This window comes from Lagopus muta, chromosome 3, assembly GCF_023343835.1.
Source record: "Lagopus muta isolate bLagMut1 chromosome 3, bLagMut1 primary, whole genome shotgun sequence".
Classification (NCBI taxonomy): Eukaryota; Metazoa; Chordata; class Aves; order Galliformes; family Phasianidae; genus Lagopus; species Lagopus muta.
In genome coordinates, this window is record NC_064435.1 from 73,203,758 (window position 1) to 73,231,198 (window position 27,441).

General features: G+C 34.9%; 1 long non-coding RNA gene across 2 annotated transcripts; it reads right to left on the reverse strand.

Annotated features, from left to right (window-relative positions):
• On the reverse strand, positions 1-26,193 carry LOC125690950 (uncharacterized). 2 transcript variants are annotated; one of them, XR_007375849.1, is made up of 4 exons: positions 26,141-26,193; positions 23,447-23,538; positions 12,364-12,433; positions 1-555 (listed from the first exon to the last, which is right to left on the reverse strand). It is a non-coding gene; the product is annotated as an uncharacterized LOC125690950 (long non-coding RNA). The 2 variants fall into 2 exon arrangements; XR_007375850.1 differs by lacking the exon at positions 23,447-23,538 and having other exon boundaries at positions 26,141-26,175.
• Positions 26,194-27,441: the final 1,248 nt, after the last annotated feature.

Consider the following 27,441-nt stretch of genomic DNA (forward strand, 5'->3'; position numbering starts at 1 on the left):
AATCTACAAGCAGACTCATTTAATCAAGAACATTTTCCCACATCTCTAAGAAAAAAAAAAAATGCAATAATGAAAAGACAATCCTACTGGTCCCACTGTTTTATCACCCTAAACATATGCAAAATATTATATCAAAAGTTGTAATACATAAACACTGAGTTTCAAGATCTTCTGCTCTCAAAATTCACTCATTAAAGCAGTTTTCTCTTCTTAACACCATTCGTAATCATTTGACTGGATTAAGAGCCTGACATATTGTATATGCTAGCATTTATGTGAAATATTCGATAAAAATAAAGGCAAGAATATTTTAGCTGACCTTCTAGTGTTATGGGGTCCTAAAATAAAGTTGTGCAGAGGAAGAGAAAAGCCATAGATCAATGTATGAAAGTAAATACTGGTTAAGACCAGACTAATTCAGGAGGAAACAAAGGCAGGCTCTGTGTATAAGAAAAGAACAAAGAGCATCTTCATTCTCCCTTTGCAGTTAACTTGTGTCTTGTCATCAGAGCATCCTGTCAGCTCAAGCACTTCTGCATTTATCCTCTCAAAACCCTAGAAAGAAGCAGACAATATTTTGGGAGCTATACTTCAAATGTGTATAAATATAATATGGAAAGTCTGGTAAATGATCTTAACATATCCTTCAACAATAAGAAATTATCAAAACAATAAGAATTATCATTTGTATAATAATTAATTTGCTTAAACCACTATCTATCTTGACACATATATTGTTTAAATGGTGGGTAGAAACTTCCCTTTTATTTCTAAATTTTTAATTCCCACCAAAAGTAATTTTAAAAAGTCAGAATCCCGTTCTGGTCTCAGTTAAATGGACTGCCTCTCATCAGCCCTATCTATTATTACAAACACACTAGAAATCACTGAATTTATTAATTGCATCTTACCTGAAGGACAAGTCATTAGTCCCACCTATTTTTTCCCTTGTGCAAGTACATAAGTAACAACATAAGCAAATGAAACAGTTTGGAATTCTGGAAAATTCTGGGGTTTTCCCACCTGATTTAAACAGGGGACAATGACAATTATTACATGAAATCTTCTGTACTGGAATTTTTTCAAAATAAGTATTTTAAGTGCAAATCTGAAATGCTGTTCTAGTCTTGAGGAGCTAAGGAACCACAAATCTTCAGAGGTATCAGTTTCATTGTCAGCGTCATTATTGGAAAAATTAGCATTTGAATACCCTTGCAATGTGGAATAATTTGTTTCTTCCTTGTGAAATTGTTCAGCATTGACAGACTTATCACAGTTCCTTCTTCACAGCTGCTGGAGATGGATCAGTTAATCAATAGTGTCCAAATTGTAAATGTTCTCATTCTTCTGCTAGTTGACAAGTTCAATGTATTCTTATAGCTACAGAGCTAAATACTAAGGAAACAAAATGCATCTGCTGTTTCCAACTGAGACTGACTTTACAGGGCCAGAAACTGATATATGGATGACTACCAGAAAAACAAGTGAAAGTTTTTCTGAATCTACATAATAATCACTTGATTTCTCAACTATTCAAAAAAAAAAAGAAAACCCAAAAAAACAAAAAAACCCACACCCTGTGCGTATGAACATTACTGTTTATATAAACAGCTCTATAAGGAGTGCAATAATGAGCCAGCTGGTGTGGAGCATAATTATGCAGCATTTATATACTAAAAAATAATAACAGTGGAAAAGAAAGGAGAAAGGCAATAGGGAAATCTGAAATGCTTCTTGTTAACTTAAACTTTTAAAAATAAAATATTATTCAATAAAAAGAAGGCAGTGTTATAACCTATTCCTTCACAGCATTCTTCCCTCTCAAACAGTTTAAAATAGTGTTGCTTTCTTGTTTCATGAAAAAAGAAAACCAAAACAAATTCAATTTTTTTCATATTTTCTTCCTAAAATAAACTAGCAGAGCAAAACCCGAGCAGTGTAGCAGGGCCTTATATTCAGAATTCCTTTGGCTTGGTATGAACATGAAGCAAGAGATATTAATCCCAATGTAAGAAGAAAAATAAATAAATAAATAAAAATTGAAAACTGCTCCGAACTCTCAATAAACTGTGTCCCACCAGAAGCAGGGCACCAGGGTCGCCAGGACAACCCCAGCCCCTGGCACCTCTCTGGGGCTGGGTTTGGACCAAATTTTGTCCGTGGGTCTGCAGGTGGTCCTAAATGTGTAGGAGCCGTGCCTGTGCAGGGCTCTGGGGAGATACAGCCAGGCCCTGTTTTGACCTCTCTGGGTTGTGGGCTGAAAGTGTGTATCTGGTGTGGTGTCCTGGGAGTGGGCAGGAGCACCTGGGTCTGGCAGGGCCAATGTTGCTCTCATGTCAACGAATCTCCAGCTTCTGCTAAAATCTACTGTACTGCATTTGTCTTATACCGAAGAGAAAGTCTCTCCAGATTGAAGTTAGGGAATAAAATTGTGTAGCAAATCAGTGATATCTATTGGATTTTCAAGTCTGGGAGGAAATCCTGAATAAAAAAAATACACCAAGATGAATAAATATGGCCTCAACCCCATGTTTCACCAAAAATTGTTAACTGTCTCAAGAAAAATTACAGAGATTTTTCTTCATAGGAAGACAGCTGTCTGAATTTCCTATATCTCTTTTGAAATATAGGAAATGCAGAACATTCAGTACCAACCAGAAACAGAAAGTGGGAAATTACAGCCACTTCAGTTAGAACTAAGTCATGGATCCAAACCACAATGATTTTCTTCTACAGACAAAGCCTTATATCAGGTGCTGAGGATAAGCCTGAAACAGGACTTACTGGAGACCCAGGCGGCAAATTTCAATGTACAGGAAAAGGATAAACTAATTTTGGGGCTGGATGAGTCAAAAGTAGCTCAGAGGCAATCATCAGATCAACATCCTTGAAACCACTGACATTATGTTTAGGTGTGTCTTCCAGCTCAGCTATTGTTTTCACAAAGGGTCTTTGCAATTGCTACTCATAAGACCACTCTCAACAGCAAGGTGAACACTCAGGACTCCTTAGCTGTAGGAGAGGCCTTTTTGACTAAATTTTTTGAAATAATATGACAATCTTCCTTTTTCAATATACCCAATAAGGACTACTTTTCTGTTCAATCCCCAGTTTAAAACACTAATGCATATGAGATCTTTTTAATGCCTTTCAGATCTATGATTCTATGTGCTTTTACTTAGTTAGAAAGGAAATGCATTTTTGCTGAAATTCTGATATACCACTGAGGTATGCATACAAAAATAAATGTCACTGCAAGATTAACAAGAGGATTATAATTAATTTCTAATTTCAAATAGAAATAGCCGTAAAAAAAGTTACATTTCTTTATTTCAAATACAATCAGAATTGTGACCATCTGCTGCAATTCTTTTTCAGCAATAATAAATAAATAAATACAAGAGAGCAAACTTGAACTCTATAAGAGTTAAAACCAGGTAAATTACAAAGGCTGTTATCAAATCAAAATTATAGATGTGTCATTTTTCTTAGCTTTTCATTTCAAAGTGACTGAAATGTGCTAGCATCTGCTTATCAGCTCAAATTTTGTCTGACACAATTGTTATTAAAGTATTATATAATTCAGAACCCCCAAAAAATCACTAATTTAGAACATTAAAATGAAATACTCAAAATTTTAGCTGGAGATTGAATTAAAATTTCTCAGTAAAAATCACTTCTTGTGCTTTCAAATAAAGGTCAAAGATGAAATCAAAAGACTAACCATACAAACCTAAATGTCAATGCTCTCATTCATATCTGCTTAGAACAGAACAGATTCATTTTGTATGAAAATATATTAAATGTATTAAATTTCATATTTCACATCACTATGCAATCCTCAACTTCAATCCAAAATGTACTTTTCACTCTTGCCTTTGAATCAGTGGAAATACAGAAAATTCACATAACAGAAAGGAAAAACACAACAAAAACACAACCAATGTAGACAGCCCTTTAGAGACAATAGAAAGCATTGGGGATCAACTGAGGTTTTTCTCATCAATTTTGATATCCCATCAAGATAATTTGCTCATGATTCCAGAAGATTTTCAAAAAGTTATCTTTCCTTAGAAAGAAAATATAAGGGATCATAGAACAAAATGATTTACTAGTCCTTACTGCTAACACAAATCTCAGTGTTTAGGTTAAGTTTTAAATTTATGAAGAAAGCTAGACAGAAAATTTTGCATTTCTGCATACCTCCTGTTAGACAGCTATATTTATGAACATATTTTAAATTATGAAACCTTAAAAATCAAATGATCATTATCTTTTACCAGCTAAAAAAGAAGTGATATTATGATTTTGGACTTGTGGACATTCCATTGGCTGGAAAATTGCCTAGCAGAAAAGGACCTCAGGTGTTAGTCAACAGGTGATCAAAATGGACAACAGCACCCTGGACTTTCCAGCAGAAATAGTGTTGCCAGAGGACTGAAGAAGTGATTGTCCCTCAGTACTGTCCCTCAAACGTGTTTTGCTCCCCTCACTATAAGAATTTTTGCTCAGATTTGTGCAGAAAAGAGTAGTGAGGATGGTGATGGGACCAGAAAACATAACTTATGTGCATTGACTGAGGGAATTGGAGTTGTTAAGTCTGTAAAAAAAAAGCTGAGGGAAGACCTTATTATCTCTAAAACTACTTGGAAGGAGGTGACAACAAGGAGGATGTTGGTCTCTTTTCTCAGGTGACAAATGATAGGACAGAAAAAGCAGTCTCAAGTTGCCAATCTGAAAGATTAGGAAATGAATTTCTTCTTTTTTTTTCCCTGGTTCTCCTTGCAAGTCCGTTTTTCACCCTTCATACTTAAGCTTCTTAATACTTAAGCATACTTAATACTTCAGTACTTCTGGTGTAAATACTAATGGAAAGGGCTGAGATAACTATAGCCAGAGGATTAAACATATCTTACTGTGTTTAGTCTTGATTAGTACTTCCTAATAAATATTTTCTTCTCCCTATTTACATCATAAACATCTTCCTAAACAATCTTTACCCAAATGTCTTCTGACTACCCTACTTCAAGAAACAAGTCAGCAAACTCAAATATGAGAGGTTACTATTAAATTAGGCAGTTGTATTTCAGGCAGGAGAAATCTGGTGGATGGAGCAAGTGACTCGTTGAGAGTCCTTGCCCCACTTTTCTCAGGAACTCTTCAGTGTTTCTCAGTGAATTTCTCAACACCATTTTTGTCCCAAACTCAACTTCTCTTTCTGATTTCTTCCAAATAACACTTAAAGTCTCCTTCAATCTCCCCACCAGATCAGTACATGCTCATAGTACATAATAATGTAGTCCATTAAGGCATGGAATTTTTTTCTGTTTATAAGAAGCTGAGACAGATTTCTGAGCAACTCTGGTCATGTCCTGTATCTATGTAGAAAAGGACACACAGCCGCAGTAGGTGTTAGATTGCTATCTTGTTTGAGGGACCTGATGTGTATGCAGACTCCCTGGATTTCTGCAGTGCTGCAATAAATGAAAAGTATTTTCTGTCTGTATAGCCATTAGCTGGTAGGAATTTTACTCTTTCTTCATCATTTCCTTGCTTCATCTAGATAATCTTATTTTTTAAATGGAAAATCAGACATATGAAACTGTATTGATCGTTCTTATTTCAGAAGTAATACTAGAGAGTAGCATTAAAAAAACAATCCTCCCACATTTTATAAATTTAAACAACTCTGCTGGAATCTGTGTAGAAAAGAGTTTTAATCAAAGGTTACTTTCTAACACTGCAAAACAAGTTTGCTTGATTCAGCTTTCACTTTATGTATTTGATACAAAAGAGAATAAATCTTTTAAAACACTGAGTTTGTTGTCAGGAATGGATTTTTTGAGTTATAATTCCCTAATGACCTTTTAAATAAAGCAATGGAATCTTAAATACAGTGCTCTATATCTGCTTTTAAACTTTTCTGAGAGTAACTTTATATTATCATTTCCAAAAATCTTGGCCAGACTGGCAAAGTATATATCAGTCACGGTTAACTCTTTATGAATGGGAAAATAAGTTATTCTAAAGAAAGAGGTCTGTTTTGTGAAGAACAAACTCATTTTTGAGGAAATGATTGCAGACAGAAGAGTTGCAACTTAACTGGGGATCAAAATCAAATGAAACACCATAGAAAATGAAAAACTTATTAAAAATATTGGAGAGTAATTGAGGTGTTTAAGTAGTGTCTTACTTGTTACCTCCTTTTTCAGAAAAGACTAATAGCAATGAGCATTTGAAACATGAGTCAAAACACAGTCAAACCAAGCACTTAGTATGAAAAGAGTGCTTATGATATTTACATTCTACTCTGTGGAAAAAAAAATTTACACTGATATTCCCCAGATCCTTTACCCCAAACTGGCTGCAACTATCTGAGAATGTTACTTGTGTATATATATAACGGAAACAAAGAATGTAGTTAAGAAAATGGGACTCTAAAGCTCTTAATCATTTTGTGGCAAAAAGAATAGAATTTCTCTATAATTATCTTAGGATTTTCATCTAAGTGAGCACTAAGAAGAAGAGATAGAGGTACATAAAATATGTCATATACTTTTTACTACCATGATCATTAATGTTCCAAGCATAAAGCATGCTTTATTACCTAGAAATTATATCATTTGCATTTTAACAGGTTTTTATTTGAGTTTACCCTCTCCTTTTTTTTTTCTATGAATCTATGCAACAGCTAGAGAAAGATAATAAATGAGAATTATAGAAATCAAATATGTTCATTCAAAGAATTTAGATTTGTTACTTCCTACTATATAAACCATACAAAAATCATCAGATGATTATACTGATACAGATAATATCAGCGTTCTTTTTACTAGTTTACAGGAGATGTTCATTTATAGTACTGATCTAAAATTTCATCTCCTGAGAGTACCCTTGTACAATCAACAAACATCCCCTTGTCATTTATACACTAGCTGCAAAGAGTATGCAATAATCATGTTTTCTTAAGTAGTTTGCAATTTTTGTAGTAGAGCTCAAATATGCCATCAACCACATTCATTAATATTTGCTTTGTAAAACTGGGATATATAGAGCAACCTAAGCTTTCTTTAGTGTCAGCATTCACATTTCCGCTGATATGAAAATTATTTGAAGGAAATTAATGCTTTTTTACTAGAACTTTAATCTTCTGTACTTTGACCCATTGCAAGGTCTTTTCTGTAACTACTGAATTAAATTAGTATCTACTCTTCTGTAACTTCTTATTCTACAACAGCCACTTGCGATAATATCATTATAATAATCTGAGATGCAAAAGAAATCCCACATCTGCACTTTATACCTCTGGGCATCAAATTGTATAATTATAAGAGTTATCTTTTCCTGTATTTGATTATTTTTATATTCAAAGAATCTGAAGGGAATGAACAGTTCTATATCAAATATGGGTTTCATTAATAAAAGAGAGATCTAATCTTAAAGATATCACCTCTACTTTAATATGGTATCTTCTCAAATATTATACAGTAGTGCTCCTTAAAGATACAACTATGCAACAACACTGAGGGTGAATTTTAATAAGACCAGTGTGATCATTTTAACAGTAAAAAATTAATGTTCATTCTTATCTAGCCTTGGCCTTTCATGATAAAGAGGTAGCAGAGATTGCATATTAGTGGGGTTATTGTACTGTTTCAAAAGTTACAGTGATTCAGCAATGTGCTATGTATAATCAGTCAACACTAATTATTACCACCATGAGCTAGTCAGACAAATTTTTAATCAATTAAAAATATATGATGAAAATTAATCACACTCAACATTCGAAATGATGACATATGCAAACGGTGCTATCTTGTTTTTCTTGCTTTAATGCACGCAGAGTAAATGTCAAAAGTTTTTTTTATATACACTTCATATAAACAAAGTTTTGATCACTCATTTCACACATTTCCTCATTGGTTTTGCAACATTTTTCCACTTCCTTACTCAGCACATAAGTTTGGAAGACGTGCAGTGCAAGTGCGCATTTGGATTAATAACTTGAGAGTTAAAGATACAGGAGAATCTCCTTTCTCCAAAAAAAAATAGTTTCCCACAGTGCATCAAAATATTGCCTACTTTGGAAAATAAATCTGTTTTTTTTTTTTATCAATTAAAATATTATATAAAGATAACATCTTTGCCATCCTGTAATACTGATGATGATCTTGAATATATTGTTAATATATTTATAATTTTGGAAAAAATAAAACAACTTAATTGACGAACAAATAAAGAAGAAGGAAAATAATACATTTCTGATGGTAATTCTCTTACATTTCACAGCATTCTCCTGGAGAAGCTGGCAATGCATGTCTTAAGTAGGTGTACTCTTCACTGGGTAAAGAACTGACCGGATGACCAGGCCCAGAGAGTGATGGTGAATGGAGTTAAATCCAACTGGCAACTGGTCATGAGTAGTAGCAAGAAACCTGACAGTACCATAGCCTTCCTTCTAAAGCACCAATAGCTCATATTTGGTTCTCAGATCTGTTTTGCTAACACTTTTTCATTATGAATCAAGGTTTTCATAACTGTTATTCTGAGTATGTAAGTGTGACATGGAAGTCACACTTGTGAGAGTCTGGGCCACAGCAAAAGATATTGCCAATATCAGACATTAATAATAACAAGAACAGTAACTGAAATACTGGAAAATGATGCAAAAAGAAGCAGTCAACATATCTCTTATATTTAAACTTTAGCCCTTGTTGGAGGGCACCTGGAAATTTTGTGTGATAAAATGGTCTTTATAGTAAGGTACAATCTGAAAAACCTAAAGCATTTTTCCCCCTGAATGGAAAAGGGAAATATTAAAAAGGTATGAAGGACATTAGAGTTTTTGGTTTCTGTTATTGTTATCAAATGTTGTACTCCTTATAAGTTCTGGTTATATTTTATGCTAAATTTTCATAGACTAGAATCCAGCACAATCAATGTTGTATCAATTTTAAAGTAAGCTTTACTGGTTCTAGTCAGTTTTGAATGGCGAAATTTCTTGCATGAGAAATTCAAAATAAAAATGAAGAAAATTATGCAGGAAGCAAGGCACAGTTGGTCTAGATCATGGGGTTTTTTTTTGGCAGCCAGTTCTAATTGAAATGCTAAGTTTGGAATTTTATTTCTGTACTTTTGACAACAGTGGGCATCATTAGAACAATCCACAACATTCAACCTGCTAGTTTCAGAGAATCATTTCTCCAAAAAGCTGTTTAACAATACAGGCCGCATGGTGTTTTATGTCAAAAGCTATTGTATGCTTGTTCATCACGGAACTTGAAACTGAAGAATATTGCCAGATAACTCGAAACGGCTTTCTGAAACTCTCAGATAAAGGGATTAAAACATATTTCTTGATATGTATATTTAATAAGAAGTAAGCAGTACAACGTTTCTGAGGAACATTCTATTTCTGCAGTAAATGTTCTTGTTAAGAGGTATACTTAGAACTTCATTTCTTTTTCAAGATATAATATGAAACTTGCCCATGGGCAAGTTTAAATACTTTTACATAAGTTTAAGCCTTAACTTTAAACATGTTTTGAATATTATGCCATTCTTTTCTCTTTAATTTATGATACACAGACTCCTGTGTGTACATCCTTCTGTTTAATAATGATTTTGATCTCAACCGCTTATCCCTGAAGAAAAAGGAGTTAAAAAGAAGTTGACCATGCTCCTATGACTGAATTTGGAAATGTATCTCTTCTATTTTATATATACATGCATAAAATTTCCTTTTAAAATAATAAGCTTACTTATTAATCTATAATAAGCTTAAAATTATAAGGAGCACAGAGTACGGGAAAGTATCACCTATAAAGTTTCACATGTGAAATGTTTCCAGAAATTCAGTTGGAGATGTGTCAAGTTAGCAGAAAGCATTGTAGGCAGCCAGTGTAAATTACTTCCAAGTTCATAACGGATGATGGTCAGTTTAACACAATGGTCTGTGATAGCAGTTGTCCTGTTTGCAGAGTTGCAAAGCCTGAACTCATGAAATTGGTTAAGAAGAATATAAGACCCCTTCCAGACTGATAAAACAGTTGAAAATTATGACTGTGATTAACTTGAGTTTCCAAGAATTCCTTTTGAAATTTATGGTTTCCTTGCTCTCTTATTTGCTATCTTTTTCTGTTGACTGCAGCTGTACTCAGTGTATTAAAGGAGCAATTCATGCATGTGAGCTTGTGTTGTGTAAACAAACCAGACCTGCATAGGGTCACTCACATCAGTCCCAGCTGGCCTGAGGGCACGTGGGCCTGTGCAGTTGGCTGCAAGCTCACATGGCATTCACTGTGGCTAGAGGACAGCTGCTGAGTTAGTTTTGAGACAAGACCAGGCTTCAGCAAGTTTACCAGCCTGCACAGCACTTAGGAGCCCTCTCCAAGATGGCATGTGGATTTTCAGCAAGGCTGACTGCATGTCCAATCTTCCTCTACAATCCCCACAGCAGCCCAGCCTTTCTCTTTAAATGAAATTTTCAATGCTCAAAACTTCTTTCTGTCCTCTTGGGTTGCTTCTCATCAATCTTTCTACTGTTTAATAAATGCAGCTTCTTTTCAATACTTGTATGTGCTTCCCTCTCCTCTCTGTGCTACAGAAGAAGCATTCTGCATTATCTCTGCAAGGCAGCTACAGGATTGAGGGGAGACCTGGCCTTTAACTGTGAGCACTTGCTTACAATTCATGACCCACATGGATTATCCTGGCTTTGTTTGGGACAGAGCTGAATTTCTTCTTAGTGCCTGGTATGATGCTATGTTTTGGCTTTAGGAGGAAAACAATGCTGATAAGATTTCAATGCTTTAGTTGTTGCTGAGCAGTGCTGTATAATATGAAGTGTTATCCTCATAAAGAAAGTGAGCTTTTTGTCGATTTGCCTAACAGTGGGGAAGAAGTCAAACAAGTAGTACAGAGTGCTAATGGTACAAAACAATAGTAATAAAGTATTTCCCTTAATCAGGCAATAAGAAGTCTAGTGATTTGATTTTTCTTTCATTCTTTATATTGCCTTTTCATGTGTAATATCTTTATGCTGAATCATAAATTTGAAAAAATTATATTAATAAATTCTTCTTTTTTTAAATTCTTGATCAATACCAAACAGTCTGTGTACATCCCAGATGTTGATCAGTGCATTAACAATAATTATTTCATTTAGAAGTCATTTAGAAAATCAATTTATAAATTATAAACAAAATAAAATTATAAATAAATAAAATATAAATTGTACAAATCGTGGACTAATAAAGAACACTCCCTCTACCCACCTCAGATGTACATGTATAGGCATGTACATGCGCACATAAAAATAAAACAAATCAATAATACAATATATACAGAAACTAGATGAAGTAAAAATAAATACTATTCACTTTTTTCTTTCTTTTTTCCAAACAGCAGTGATGTTTTTGAACGTTAGTATGTCTGATAGAATTACTCAGCTTCACTGAAAATAATGATACCACCATATCATATGAAGGTACTGGCACACCTTCTTTGTTCTTCTCTGCTGTTACTTACTTCTTCAGAACAGAATGTATTTTGTAAGATAAATGTATTATATGTCAATTAAACAGAAGTGAAATATTCTAAAACCTTACCAATAATTGCTGGTGCTCATTTACTGGTCAGGGAAGGAGAGGAAGAAGAAAGGAAATAATAAAGCTACAGGTATCTGCTATAAATTGCAACACAATAGCAGTGATTCCATAAATGATTGTCTGCGTCCAGATAATACAGATGGAATAGACTGCAAAATATTTGTGTTTCCCTGAGTTGAATCTGAACTGTTTTGAGTAATGTATGAGCATACTCAAACAGATTCTAAACGCGATTAAATACTATGAGTCAGAAAGCTATAATAGATCACTGGGAAGAGACAAAGACATTGTTTATTCCTGTGTCTTTGCAGTAGTTGGATATTTTTCAAGTTACATACTCAGAAGTTTCAAAGCCTTATTACTTCAAGTCCACATTGTGGAGGTTTTTCTGTTATTTCTTTGTTTGTATGTATGTTTGTCATTGTTGCTGTTAACCATTTTTCATTATGGAGAAATCATGACACATTTGTGTCCTTTATCTCTTACCAGAAAAATACTGATGCTAATTCTAGGGAAAAAATAAGCAGAAGATCCTTTATTAGAGGTCAAAACACCCAAATCAAGCTCTATGCCTAAAAATTGAGCCTTTTTAATTTCTTTTTTTTTTTTTTTAATGTTTTTTTTAGAATTCTCCTAGTCTTGTTTTTTTCTTCTATTTTCTCATATAATTTTCACACCATGATTTTAAAGTTTAATACACTCAAGATCAAAAAGGCTTATAATGAACCTGTCAAAAGGATTGCTTGTAACTTACTTTTAAAGATATTATCTCCTGAGATTGTGGTTCCTTCTTCAGGTAGTTCTTCCTGAGATGTTACAGAACCCTGAAAATGGAAGTTAACAGTTTTGAATAACACCCAATGGTAGCTGCTGTCCTCAAATGATTGATGAAATGTCCGAGTGAAATTAGGTCTTCATCTTGCAAAGAAAAAGATATTTTTTTCTGACTTAATTCTTTTCTTCTAATATGAATGAGCCTTTTGGTATATAAATGCATCTTTCCCTTTGATAATATGTTTTTATTAAGTTTAACAGCTACTATTTTGAAGGCTAGTAGCTTTTAACTGTTTTTGTTGGGAACTCATTAAAATGGTACTTTTGAAGTGTTGAGCTGAACAACCTCTGTATTCCACAATGAATTTTACATAGGCAGGCATTCAGCCAGTGTGTGTAAGGAATTATTTCTCACTGTCTCTTTCAGTGCAGCAATTCGGACAGCAGGCTGTCCAGAGGGTTTCCTGCGGTGTGCTAATGGCCTCTTTAGGGAGAAAGATAATGGGGAGATGATCTGATTTAGTGCCACCGTCCCTAACGTTTGTAAATCCTGGGTTATACTCAGCAGGTGACAGAACACAGTCCTTTGTCCTTGATAGTTAGCAGAAAAGATCCCTCTCTGCCTTTCTTGTCTCAAAATGAGGAAAAAAAAAAAACAAAAAAACAAACAAAAAAAACCCCATACTACATTTTTCTGTGGTACTTTCCTCTACCGAACACATTGCATGCAAAGCCAGATTTTTTCTGCTGCTTCCTAGTTTTTTTCTGTAAATAATGTAAATATTCTCTCTTTTTCTGTAAGAGTTTCTGCAGTATGACCACAGCTGAATTCAGTACTAGATCTAAACAGCCTTCCTCTTAGGGAGAGTCAAATTAGACCCATATAACACAGGCTAGTATAACCAGAAGGGAAGACTTATCTTCAGTAATGCAATTAACTTGTTTCCATATTTAAACTATATAACTACTATTATTAATGTACACCTTAAAACTAATTTTTGAAAGTCATGATACATGCCACTTTGTGAATTTAGATATTAATTATTCAGGTATTTTCATATTCTGTCATGTAATTCCTTATATAAACTTATTTTACTCCTTACAAGCTTGGCGTTCACTGTTTATGCAATCAGCTATTGAGGAATATAGAAGATATCTCTTCATAGGATGGATTGGAATTTTATTTTATATTTCTTCCACAGTAGATTTAGTCCAGTTTTAACTGATCACAGTGTAGCTTCAAATGTATTGTCAGCACTGTATTTCTTCATGCAATATGTTTCCCGTTACATTTTTTTTGTTATTTCATGAAAACTGTTTTTACCCTTTTTTTTTTCTTTTTTGAAAATCACTACCACTGAAAATAAATGACTTGTCTTGTAATCCATCCTCTAGATACCAAACAAATCAGAGCAATTCAATGACTACATGACTTCACTGTAACTGTACAATGTAACTATCTCTGACTAATCCTAGTGCGACTCTGGCATAATACCTAGATCATACTTAAAGTAATGCCTTCTATTTATTTCCATGGAAACTACAACACAAAGAGCACAATAAGACTATTTGACAGGGCAAATTCTCAGCTACAAAACATTATTAGCACAGTCATCACCACCAGCTATGCATTTTTACTAATGACAACCAAAGCCTGTGAGCTGTGTTTGAAAAAACCTGCATGGGTGTCTGGTATGTGGCTTGTCTTTCTCATCAGTGTTGCCACTGCTGAAATGCACCCTCCACTGCCTCACTGTCCTAGTATGTCCAAAACTCAGAACTAGGTGTGGTAGCAGTGTTTTCAGGTGATGTCATATATACTACATTCCGTGTTAAAAATCATAATGTATTGATTCTGCAATGAAAATTACTCTGGTAGTTATGTATATATTAGCTTTCCATGTTGCTTGCCAAGCTCCAGGAAAGCCACAACATTAATTATAATGTATCAATCCTAGCTGAGTGAAATATTTCTAAAGGATGTGCTCTTTGCTTACTTTTTCTAAGAAACATCAAAGGTTTGTCAAGCACTGACATAAAACATACAAATCTATCTGGACATTAATGTTTAAGCTTCTGGCAAGGTTATGTTCTTTCTTTACAGAGGCTTTAACAGATCCTTCAGTTCAGACAAAACATCAAACACTCTTCCGAAACACTGAACCAACTCTGCAGAGGTCAGAACATGCCTGAGACTGTTTGGAAAATGCTTTAGAGTTTCTAGTACAGTCAGGAGGAAAATCGTTGTGCAGAACCTAAAAGATCTTTTCAAAAATAGTTTTGAAGGTTTGTTTGTTTTTAAACAAAAATAAAAGCAATAATGAAATTTTGTTTCTCAGACACATTTGTGCAAAATCAAATTACATGATTCAACCGGTGACTCTAAAGGACATTATAAAAATTTGCCATGTTCTAATTTTTCAGATGGAGGTTTTTTTTTCATTTGGATGCAACATTTAAAAACTGCAGTGAAAAAGTAGAAAAAAATAGTCTTCTTAAAATATTTTATATTTTAAAAAGAATAGTTACAAGGGGCAATCTTCTGTATATAGTTAAGGTAGTTAGGAAGTATTCCATAAATAATTTAGGATAATCAGAAGCAGTGAATCATGCATATGCTGCAGTCAGTGGTCATGTAGGACCACAAACCAATAGGGTATATTCAACAAAAAAAGCAGCTCAGAATAGCTCACTGGCTCAGGATGACAGCACTGTAGCACAGAGAACACTTGTAACAGAGACTTCCATCATTACCTAGATAGAAATCAACACTTCTCTTTGAAAGAACTAATTCCTTCTGTATTACCTGATGCAAAGATACTACAATATTGCAGAGGTATTAGAAAATAATGGCAATCATAAAAAATCTGTCTGTGAGTATCCTAAATTCCATCCTTTTTGTTTAGTTTATTTGGGGATTTTTTGGTCTTTTATTAAGGCAATTGAAATAAGACATTCTTCACTGGGGTAAACTTGTTTCCTCTTTCCCTTTTCCAGATGAAGATAGTTGACAAATCTGTCTGACTTATAATATCAACTTCAGTAAGAAAAAAGCATATATTGATTCACATGGACTGGCCTGTCTGCTTCCATCCACCTGCCCATCCAAAATTTTATATCAATTTCCACACTGTAAAATGTAGTAGAAAGTAGTTACCTACTTTCTTCTTTTTCTCGAGTGGGAGCATTTGCCATTAAGATCTGCGGTCAGCTTTTCTTTAATACTTTACAAAGCTAAATAGTTTCTGAAAAATCTTAAAGGTAATTGGAATAATAACAGAAAAAAAACATATTTTTTTCCCCTGACAATTATTTCCAGAAGACCAGGTCACGTTTTCTGAAATTACTACTTACCACCGTAAATAACAAAATACATTGTTTACAACATTCATCTTCTCAAGTTACCAAAGGCAAATGGAATTTCTTAGGCACCAACAACTATATTTAATTTCAGAGATCAGTGAACTGTTTGGTAACCTATCCATCAGGAAAGATAATGGTTCTTATAGGTCATTCAGAATAAACCTAAAAATTTTTGGTGGTTCTATGATTCTACAATACTATGGTCTTGTGGAAGTTGTACAAAGTGAAGTGATTAATTATAGCAGAGATTTGGAAGAGTTTACTCTTCAAAGTGTAATCTGCATCTTTCCACTGAAAAACTAAGAGAAATTCCAGTATTTTTTTATTGCCAATCAGGAATTTTTCAAGTTATAGAAGAGCAGATTAGCAATCTTCTGTCAAAATTAAAGATCACCACTGTTCCTGTGAAAGATACTGCAGCAGAATAAGTGATAATTTTACTTGAGGCAAAGAACTTACTGTATTGTATGGGATAGTGTAAGGTCTCATCAGTTTAACCCTGGAAAAAAGCCCTGAAGCACAAATGTGCAGTGCAACATATGATTAAAAAGATACAAATCAGATCATTGACTCAGCCTAGGATCTAGAAAAAAAAATAAGCAGGAGAGATGAATGTGAGGTAAAACAAAACTGCTGTATGTTTTTAGCAACTAACTCCTACACTTGCAATACTGATTGTGATATAACTATGGTTAGAGCAAAATATGGAAGATACCTGCTAGTAAAATTGTCAGACATTACAAGAGGCTAACTTTATTAAACTACATTTTATTTGATGATCTTTGTTGTTCCTTCAGGATATTCTACAGTTCCACAATTCTATGATGTGCATTGGTTCATGTAAACATTAATTCAAGTAACTGGGCGTACTAATATTTTCTTGGTTTTGTTTGTTCATTTATATCTTTCTTTTTGGAGAGTAGCATCAAAGAAGATTCTTGGGGGAATGGAAAAAGAACAAGTTTTAAGAAGTGAATATTTGAAGGGAGCATATAAATAGGAGGGCGAATGACTACTTGTGAGGGTGGATAGCAATATGACAAGGGGGACTGGTTTTAAACAGCAACAGGGGAGGTTTATGTTGCATATTAGAAGGAAGTTTTTTACACACAGAGGGTGAGGAAGCAATAGAACAGATTGCCCAAGGTGGTTTTTGATGCCCCATCCCTGGAGGCATTCAAGGCCAGGCTGGATGTGGCCCTGGGCAGCCTGGTCTGGCGACTGATTATCCTGCACATATCAGGCCTTTGTCGATGGCCTTTCTCTGAACATTCACACCTGTTAACTGGGGCATTCCTAAAAGGCAAAATAACGTCATCTAATTTATGTCAAAGTTTCTGCAGCAGAGCAGAAGTAAAATTTGCAGGATCATTGCCTTAATCTCATTACTTTCTTAGATATTCACGTGCCTTCTGTAAATGAATATGCATTCACTCTAGTATGTAATAAATCCTCATCATTTGTTATTAAAGGCATATTTTCTTAAGTTTTATTTTTACATATATAATTTTCAAGTTTTGCTGAACGCCTCAGAGAAATCTTTTACATTTATTTTATCTTGTTCCTGTGAACCTGAATGAGAAGAATTTCATGCATTGGACACACACTTTGAACCAAGTAAGGGAAGTCTTATTACATGCAAGACAAGCATATGCAATGGAGACAATGAGATTAAGAGGTCCCAGGCATACTAAGACATTCAGAATGAACACCTTGTAACAACTATCCTTCCTCAGGGTGAATATTTCATCTGAATCTAAGCTGCTCTTAGCTACCATATGTCAGACTTAAAAATGAGGATGTAAATACCCTGGTAAATTTTAGTAGTTTTAGGATACACGTAACTGAGGATGACTTTTTTCCAAAACGTTAGACAAAAATCTATAATAATTTCAGAGAATCATACTTAGGGAGTTCACAACAAATGACACAGCTTTACCCGGGTTGCTGGCTTTTAGAAAACTTTTTTGGAAAAGTCCTATCTCTTCAAGTTAAAAATCAAAGCCTTAGTAAACAGAAGAACTTCTGAAGTCAGAAACAAATTTTCTTACCTGTTTTGACCTACTCCAACTCAGAGCAAGGAATTTTATCTTGTTTTATTTTATTATTATTTTAATTATTTTAGTTTATTATAATTATTTTATCTTATTATTGAAAGCTGATTCTGTAGTTCACAGAGTTTCTAGGATGCTGCTCTGAGAGTAGACATGCATCCTTCCAGTACTGCTAATAACAACTTTGGGGACTTAAGTTGAATAAATATGGTATTAAAGAGGAAAAAAAAGTGCAGAGAAATAAAAAGTAAGTGTTGATGTGAATATGGATTTCAAACACAAGCAAGGCTGGGAGTTCCACTGGGACTTTATATGGCACTTTCTGTAAAACATGCTTTCTCTAGCTCAAGAAATTCATGAAAAGCTGACTGCCAAATATACAAAAAATAAGAAGAGTCATTTTAATAATCCCCTTTGTTCTGCTTTTCTAGAGTCTTTTGGCTTTGGCCCTTGCTCCAGCTCTGCTTGGCTCATTGTGGTGTGGTGGTAAAGGGAAGGAATATTCCCACTACTTGTGTCCAGCCATCTGCTCACCCTGCAAAGCCCTCAGGACAAAATGGGATTGTAATTTAAGAGATGTTGAAGAAGAATTTGTATCCATAAGAGCATAGTTCTGGTCACAGAATGTCCTACAAAATACTGCTCTTCTGATTAAATTCTGCAAACCTGCAAATCATTGCTTTTGATCCTGTTCTTGTTCCAATCTCTGTTAAAGCTAACTGTTTACTTCTGCTGTCAGGTACCTCAGCAGGACAAGCAGCAGCACTCTGCATGGAACAAAAGGTTTATCACTGCTAATAACCTGTCAAGTGTCAATTTAATATTACAAAATGATATTTTTCTTCTCTCAGTATGTTTTTAGAAAAGGCTAGGATATTCCAAAAAAATTGTTAGCATTGTGAGATTAAGCACTTGTAAGTTAAATGTAAGATTTTGTCTCCTATGTAATCTCAATTCAGATGCTTACTGCATATTCATCTTGAGTCTGTCTTAGCTGCAAGATAGCAGTATGCTGTTCTCCCATGTATAATTCAGCACACTGTCGGGATGGCATTTAGTTAGCAAACAGCTGTTCATTTTTTTTTTGTTGTTGTTGTTGTTTCAGCCTTTTGCAGTGTGCAGTTCCATGCTTTATTTACTGCACACTCTTCAATCCTTCTGTGAGCTCAGAATTATTCACTCACTTCTGGGATTTTGAGTATCACTCATCATTACACAGTATTTAAGTGCTTCACATTTATTAAGAGTTTTCACAACATCCCTGTGAGATTAAAGGACAGTATTCATTGTCTCATTGGTACAGATGGGGACAGACAATTTAAGATAAAAACATAGACTTGTCCCTGAGGCACTTTGCATATGATTTCAAAAAATACTCTTGCTTTTTATAGCATTTTACACTTTCAAAGCAAACTGCCACTCTCCTCAGTAGGGAATTCTAAGCATTTTTATGAAATTTGTGACAGATATTAAAAATGAGGACCTTTTTTCTGTCCATCTGTGATAAATAAATATTTAAAATATATCATTCAGCACTACAAAGGAACTTTTGACAGTGTTAGGAAAATATTCTGATTTGCCAGTTCAAAATATCTTAGCAAATTTTCCTTTTAAAAAGCTGCTTCTCCGTTATTACAAAAGCTTACTTTCTAAAAATACACTTTCCTTAAACAGATACATATTTGTCTCCAAACACTTTATCTCAAGTTATCACCAAAAAAGGTGGCAATTATTTATCTATTTATTCATTTGCTTGCTTATTTACAGATAGATAAACACAAAGACAACATTAAATTGCATCTGTAAGAGAATTTTAATTCCTGAATTTCAGGATTTCAGTGTCAATTCAGCTGCTTAAAGTGTTAATTTAAGATTATTTCATTTTATTTTGTACATGTGACATTTATTCACATTTTACGTCTATATAGAGAGAAATTTGCAATTATTTTAGCTAGAAACAAAGGAGACCAGATTTAAGCTTGAGAAGCTCACTTGTATTATGGATGAGTTTGTGCTATTTAATCTATGAAAGATTTCAAGGTTAAAAGGCAAATTCAACTTCTTAAAAGTCAGTCACAGGGGATATTTCTGCATGAATTCACTTCATGAATTTCAACATACAGGCTGTTGTGTTTTTTTTTGTTTTTTTTTTTTTCTCTCCAGTGAACACACCTGACTGCATAGAGAAAGACGACAGCATTGCAGTAACCGGTGGAAGAATATGGGGCCATCACAACTTCTGAATCACAGAATCATAGGTGCTGAAAGGGACCTCGGTTGACCACCTAGTCCAAGCCCCTGCTAAAGCAGGTTCCCTATGATTGCTCAACAGGAAAGTATCCAGGCAGGTTTGGATTATTTCCAATGAAGGATGCTCCACAACCTCTTTGGGCAGCCTCTTCCAGGTTTCTGCCATTCTCAAAGTAAAGCAGCAAATGCACAGTAATTCTCAGTCAATAAGGAAAAGACAAGGTTAATAAGAAAAGGTTCAACAAGGCCAAGTGTAGGGTGCTGCACTTGGGTCAGACCAATCCCAAATATGTCCGCAGAATGGGAAAAGAACTCACTGAGAGCAGCCCTGAAAGAAGAACTTGGGGCCCGTCCTACAGTATCCTGGGCTGCATCAAAAGAGAGGCGGCCAAGAAAGAGAGGGAGGGGATTGTTCCCTTACACTCCACCCTCATGAGGTCCCATCTAAAGTACTGCATCCAGGGCTGGGGCTCTTAGTATAAGAAAGCTGTAGAACTGTTAGAACAGATCTGGGGGAGAGCCATGAAGATAATCAGAGAACTGGGCACTTTTTATATGAAGAAAGGTTGAGGGAGTTGGTCTTGTTTAGCTTGGAGAAGATAAGGCTTTGGGAAGAACACATTGCAGCCTTCCAGTATTTAAAGGGAGATAAGAAAAAGGAGGCAAACTGCCTTTTTGTCTGGGTAGATATAGGACAAGGGGGGATGGCTTCAAACAAAGAGAAGATTTAGATTAGATATTAGGAGGAAATTTCTCAGAGTGTGATGAGGCACTGGAATATGTTGCCTCCAGATGTTGTGGATGCTCCATCGCTGGAGATATTCAAGGCCAAGTTAGATGGGCCCCTAGCAGCCTGATCTAGCTATCAGCAACTCTTCCCATGGTAAGGGTTTGGAACTGGATTTTCTTTAAGGTCTCTTCCAACCAAACTCATCCTATGATTTTATAATTAATACTGTATGTGAACTTACTAGAAAATTAAACAAGATGTTTTTTTTTCCTTCACTGATGATGATTATTAAAACCTTTGAAGTTATTTGCTGTGTGATCCAATGGCTGACTGAAGAACTTGGTATTAGCAGTCTACATAGTACGCAATATTTCAGTTCCCCATACCTAAACAAAATAGTGCACGCCAAGCAGAATCTAAAAGTGTTTCAATTCTGTTCAAGTTGTTTCCCCCATTCTGTTAGTCAAGACAGAGAGCACTGTGTTTGCAAGCTTTTCAAAAATCACTGGTTATAGAAATTTAGAACGTAAAACAACATAAACTTTAGTCCCTAGAGGGTTTAGGCTTTGTTTTCATCTATAAACTTACTGGGCTGAACTAGCATCTAGGCATTAATTTACCTAGAATACAATGAGATATTATCTCTGTAGGGTTATGAGCACAGAAAAAAAATCAACTATAGACAGGATAACAAAATAAATATATGAGAGGTAGAATGAGGAGTCACAAGAGGAGAATCCAGCATTGCAGAAGCAAATTACTTCCCTCACAAAAAACTTTAATTTTCAGAATTAAATACAGAAAGCTTGTGTAAGAGGAAGATGTTGGTCTTTAAATTCATTTACTTTTAAATAATCATATTTTATGGGAAGGAGTTTGAATTTTTGTTTTTCAAGATCAGAAATTGGGGTGGAAATATAGTCCACTTTCTAGAGCTTTTATATCCTTGTTGGTGTCTCAGACCTCTTGTATCTTTTTATGCCTGCTAAGACATGCTTTGACAGACATCCCTAAATTGTGTGTAATTCAGTATATAATAGTATTAATTAGGAAGCTTAGTGTCATGTGCTTTCGTTTTCCAAACAAAAAAAACAAACAATCAAAAAAAAGCAAACCAAACAAGTACAAGAAACAAACTGAAGGAAATGAGTTTTCAGATAGTTATATATAATTGCAAAGAGATTCATATGAGAAATATACACTTAACATCAAAGCCTTTTTTTTTTTGAACTTTTTTATCCAATTATTCATGCATTATTAATTCAATATTTTATTAATAAAATAAACATTTTGTACTTAAATTATCTTCTGTTGATTTTTTATTTTCCTCCATTTATCTCATTTCTAATAAAAGAAGTGCATCATCACATTCACTGACTTCATAAGCTTACAAGCAGTTAACAGAAACTATTTTCCTCAATATCCAGCAATGAATGCTTATTTACACAGAAGAACCCTGCCTTACAAGAGTGTTTTGTATAGATGAAATGCTTCCAGGAAGTTTGCAAAATTGGAAAACTAGTTAGCAGAAAATGGAGGGTTCTAGGTTACCTTAGATTTTATCTCATTTCTTATACTATTATTGAATGTTATTTGAAAAGCCACTAAGGAAATCTCCTTTTCAGTATCTCTTTGTAATCTATGATTTGTTAGGACTTAAGACATGAAATTTTGTTCTTGGAGAACTGAAGGAGAACACATTCATTGTAAAACTAAATATCTTTTTGTCTTTCCCCTGAATTTCATCCTGTTGATAAATGAAAGCAGCTAACCAAAAGAAATTTCAGGAACTCCACATAACAAGTAATTTAAGGAATTTATCTTGAGAAATTGGAATACATGCTTACATTTGGAAAAAGAGAAGAAACTGATAATAAATAGTCCAAAAAGAAAAAGAGTGGATAGAAAACAATTTTTCAAATATAGGAAAATAAATGGGATTGTCCAGTAGAAAAACAGGTTTACTAGTGTTACCAGAAGTTAATTGTAGCAGAGATTAAATGAGGGCATGCTAAAAAACACAGTATTACGTTTATCTTTATCTTTTCTCAGATTAGTACACATAGGAGGCAGTTGCTACAAATGCATTGCAGCAAGTGACTATATCATTGTACTTAAATATCAGAATCAAACCATTAAGGGTTCATATTGAATGTCTCTATATAGGTATTTTTATGGATAATGACTAGCCTCAATTATAGTCTCAGAGTAGTGTTGCTTTACGGATTATGAGGTCTATTTCAAGTGAACATAGATCTACTACTGCAGTTACAGCAACCAGAAAACTACACATTCGGTGGAAGAAAGGTAATGGAGAAGTGGAGAAGGCCCATCAGCCTTGTTCCTACTGAAGCCCTTCTGCTTCCCAGCAAATCAGGTGCCATCAAATTTTCTACAGCACAGCACAATGCAATTCCTGCAAGGTTTGATCATATCTCCCTAACCTCATCAAGTTGTAATCAAGTCTTCATTCCCAGTATATATAAATAAGACCTCTTTTGTTGTTGGATTTTTATGTTTGTGCTTTCGTTAGCATAGGTAGGTCTCATTTACTCACATATCTACCCACCCACTTAGTGTCACTACTGTTGCCCAACTCTTTGGTTTCTACATTAGCACTCTCAAATTTGGGCTCTCTAAAACCACCTGACATTACTCATGCTTACCTATGAGGAACTGTAGTTTATTTCATGCATTCAAATCTTTCTTCAGGTCTACAGCAGTGAGTACAGTTCTGTTTCTCTTAAGAAGGTATAGTCTAAAAAAATTATACATTTAGCATGTTATTTTTTTTCTCCTCAATTTCCTTCTGACACTTTCTAGATCACTGCTTATCCAATTAATATTTATATTTATTTATATTTCCATCTGTGCCGAATAACGATTTAAATCAAATGGTATCTATTGTATTGTATACTCATTATCACATTGTCTCTGAAAATAAAGCAGCATTTAATGAATCAATGTACCCACCCTTAAAAAGGAGCACAAATTTAGATACATATTTCACAGAATCACAAAATTGTAGGGGTTGGAAGGGACCTCCAGAGATCCTTGAGTCCAACCCCCCTGCCAAAGCAGGTTCCCTACACCAGGTCGCACAAGCAGGCGTCCAGGCAGGTCTTTAACATCTCTAGAGAAGGAGACTCCACCACCTCCCTGGGCAGCCTGTTCCAGTGCTCCATCACCCTCACCATGAAGAAGTTCTTGCGCACATTTGTGCAGAACTTCCTATGCTGCAGCTTATGTCCATTTCCCCTTGTCCTGTCTCCACGTACCATTGAAAAGAGACTGGCCTCACCACTATGGCCCCCACACTTCAGATATTTATAATTAAATATTAGATCCCCTCTCAGTCATCTTTTCTCAAGGCTGAACAGACCCAGTTCACTCAGCCTTTCTTCATAGGAGAGATGCTCCAGGCCCTTCACCATCTTTGTGGCCCTCCGCTGGACTCTTTCCAAGAGGTCCCTGTCTTTTTCGTACTGGGGAGCCCAGAACTGGACACAGTACTCCAGATGAGGCCTCACCAGGGCAGAGTAAAGGGGGAGGATCACCTCCCTCGACCTGCTGGCCAGGCTGTTTTTAATGCGCTCCGGAATGCCATTGGCTTTTTTGGCCACGAGGGCACACTGCTGGCTCATGGCCAAATATATGTCATTTTCATTATAGAAAACTGCAACAAGAGCAGTTTCGAGTATATACAAACTATTTAAAACGGTATACTTTGTTTTGCTTGCATAACACCACCAAATTTCAGGCAGATAAACTTTCAGGGTTATTTACACTTGCTAAATGCTGACATTATGCCCAGCAATTGAATTTGACTATTAAAGGAAAAAAATGTTAGATCAACAATTTAATTGCATTAATAAAATGGCAGGATATTGTTGGTAGTTCAAGTTTATAATGTAATTAAGTGTGCTTAAATCTACCTAATAAATTTCTTGAAAAATCAGACCATAAATAACCATTATGTCTTAAGACAAAGTCCCCAAAAATGTTGCTGCCATACACATTGTGCACTTTTGAGGAAATGAAATTGTTCTAGACAGATGAAGGATAAGATGGCAGCACGTTCAGAAATGATATAGTGATGTTTGCTGGTTTTATGGAATATGAAAAGCATGAAGTAGTTTTCTTCTGGTACTTCTTCAAAGACTTAAAGAAATTGAATTAAAGTGTTCAATTCTCTATAGTTTACCTTCGCATGTTCCATGGAGAAATGATGAGTTGCCTTTTCTGTCTAGTATCTATATCCCTACGTTCAAGTACGTATCTGTGAGATATATTGTTCGACTTGTTAATTTTTTTTAAATATTTTAAACATTCAGTATGAAAAATATCACAGAAGTCACAGATATCTTTTTCTAATGCAGTTTTTCATTAGAGCATTTATATTAATGGCAGCATCAGATCACTATACTGAATACAGAAGACAAATATATACTCCTAACCTCTTAAGAGTGCTTCAAATTCAGCCTCAAAAAGACTATAACTGCCATGTTAATTACCTAGCTGTATGAAAAGTGGGTTATCTTTTGCCTCTGGCATTTTTTAAGTTCATTCATTTTCTTATTTGTCTTTCTCTTATGTCTTCTTTTTATTGAGAAACTCTAAATATAGTAGGATCATAAAAGCTCAGCCCAACAATGAGGTGAATAAGGAGGAACATTCTCTGAAATGGGACTGAATACTTTGAATTCCATATATTCACTGTTCAGTCATTTCATTCTTTTCCTTCTTGCAGCTACATATGACTACTTCAAGAAATGACAGAACCTACTGAGTCCTGATACTTCTGAACTGATAAAAAGGCAGGGATTATAATAATAAGATATTAAATACATGTTTCACATTCATTATTAAAAAAATCATTCTTTGAAATATGGCTGCATCAGATTTAAATGATCTAAAATCCAAAGATTCAGTCTGCCAGTAGAACTATATAAAAAATGTTATTCACCACCACTTCGCCCTTTTCTAGTAGCCTATGCAACTATCCAAGTTGATAGTGAATCAGAACTAACTTATTTTAATGAGCACCTCGAAGCTATTTCACATTCATGTCAGTTACTGCATGAAAGCATTGCAGAAAAGAACATCCCACAGAATTAAGTGCTTTTATTCTTCGGGATTTTCCCAGTAAGAAAGATTTTAAACTCCTTCCTTCATTCTTCAACTCAATTTCCCTGCAACCAGTAGTGAGAAATGTAGGGATTAAATGATTTGCTGAAGAGCTTGTGGAGAATATGTCAAGTTTTGTACAGTCAACGAATAAAAAGATGCTATAATTATGAAATAAACAAGAGAGCTTGTCAAAGCAGATTATAATAACAAAAAGAGAATAGAATGCTCACGTGCATCCTGGGCTCACTGTAAAACTCCAGAGGAGGGATCTCCAAAGAAATCCCTCTTCACTCCTAGTCAGTTCTTAAATGGGTCTAGGAGAGGTGCAGCCAGGCTCCACCCCTTCCGGCAGCACAGCTGAATTGCCTTCACCTGTGCTCCCGTGGCTGACCCATTGCTCACCTCAGGTGATCAATCAGAGGTTCAGGCTGTGATTCAACAGTTCCCATACAAGCTACAACATCGCAGACTTCATATGCTGATAAAATAGCACCTAATGCTTCCTACTTGGTAACTATGACCCATACGCCGAGATGTATACGTACTGTATGTGTACTGCTGGTCAGAATATTGGAGGTTGTTTTTAGAATAAACAAACCTGATGGATATGCTTCTGCATCCAGAGTAGCGCGTGACCTGGAAGGCACATAAAAGTTGTACCTGGGAATGAACTCATTATCTTAATGCTTGGATAGCTCTGAGTGTGCTCTTCTGGGCAGCCTCAGGACATAAGCATGCTAGCAGAGGGAAAAAGGGTATGGATTTGCATAGCAGCAGAGCCTGCTTTTTGCCCCGCAAGATAGGCAGCTGTGAGATGAAACTGCAATGAAACATTTTCAGCATCTTCCATGAAATCAACATCCAAATTATGCCAAAATCATTTCTGTAATTAATAATTCATGTCACTGATTTGTACAGTTAGTTACCAGTACCCTGGCAAATTCTACTACTTGTGCTGACAAATGCAAAATATACATATCACTTTTAGAAATAATATTCAGAATTATTTTTAAGCTTTGCTTATGAATAAGTTGTAGGAAATGGCAAGGATGCATTGCTTTAACAGATGGTTTTGTTCACTTCTTTTAATACTTCGATTACACGTAGTTTAGATCTGGCCATGCATGGTAATAACAGCTGGTTTCTCAGCTGTAGATTTAGCCATTGAAATACAGCATAAGTGTTCAAGGGAAGGTTTCAGAGTTAATAAATTAATAAGCAGGTGAGAACAAACACCAGATAAACAAAAGACATAAACTTCAGTATTATGTCCCAAGACAATCTACCAAGCAACAACATGTCCTCTATTAAGCTGCAATTATTGATTTTCAGTATTATAAGGTTAAATCTGTTCTCCGAAAGATCTCTCAATTAAATGAATTTCAAAGAGATGTGCATCCTGATTGAGATGTATTTGAATTTCTTTTCCCCATCATTGTAAAAGCTTAGCTGCAGCTCAGGATTGAGATCAATTCACACACACTTAATTCTCTCTGTTGATGACAGAACCAACTGCTTTCACTCTGTAAAT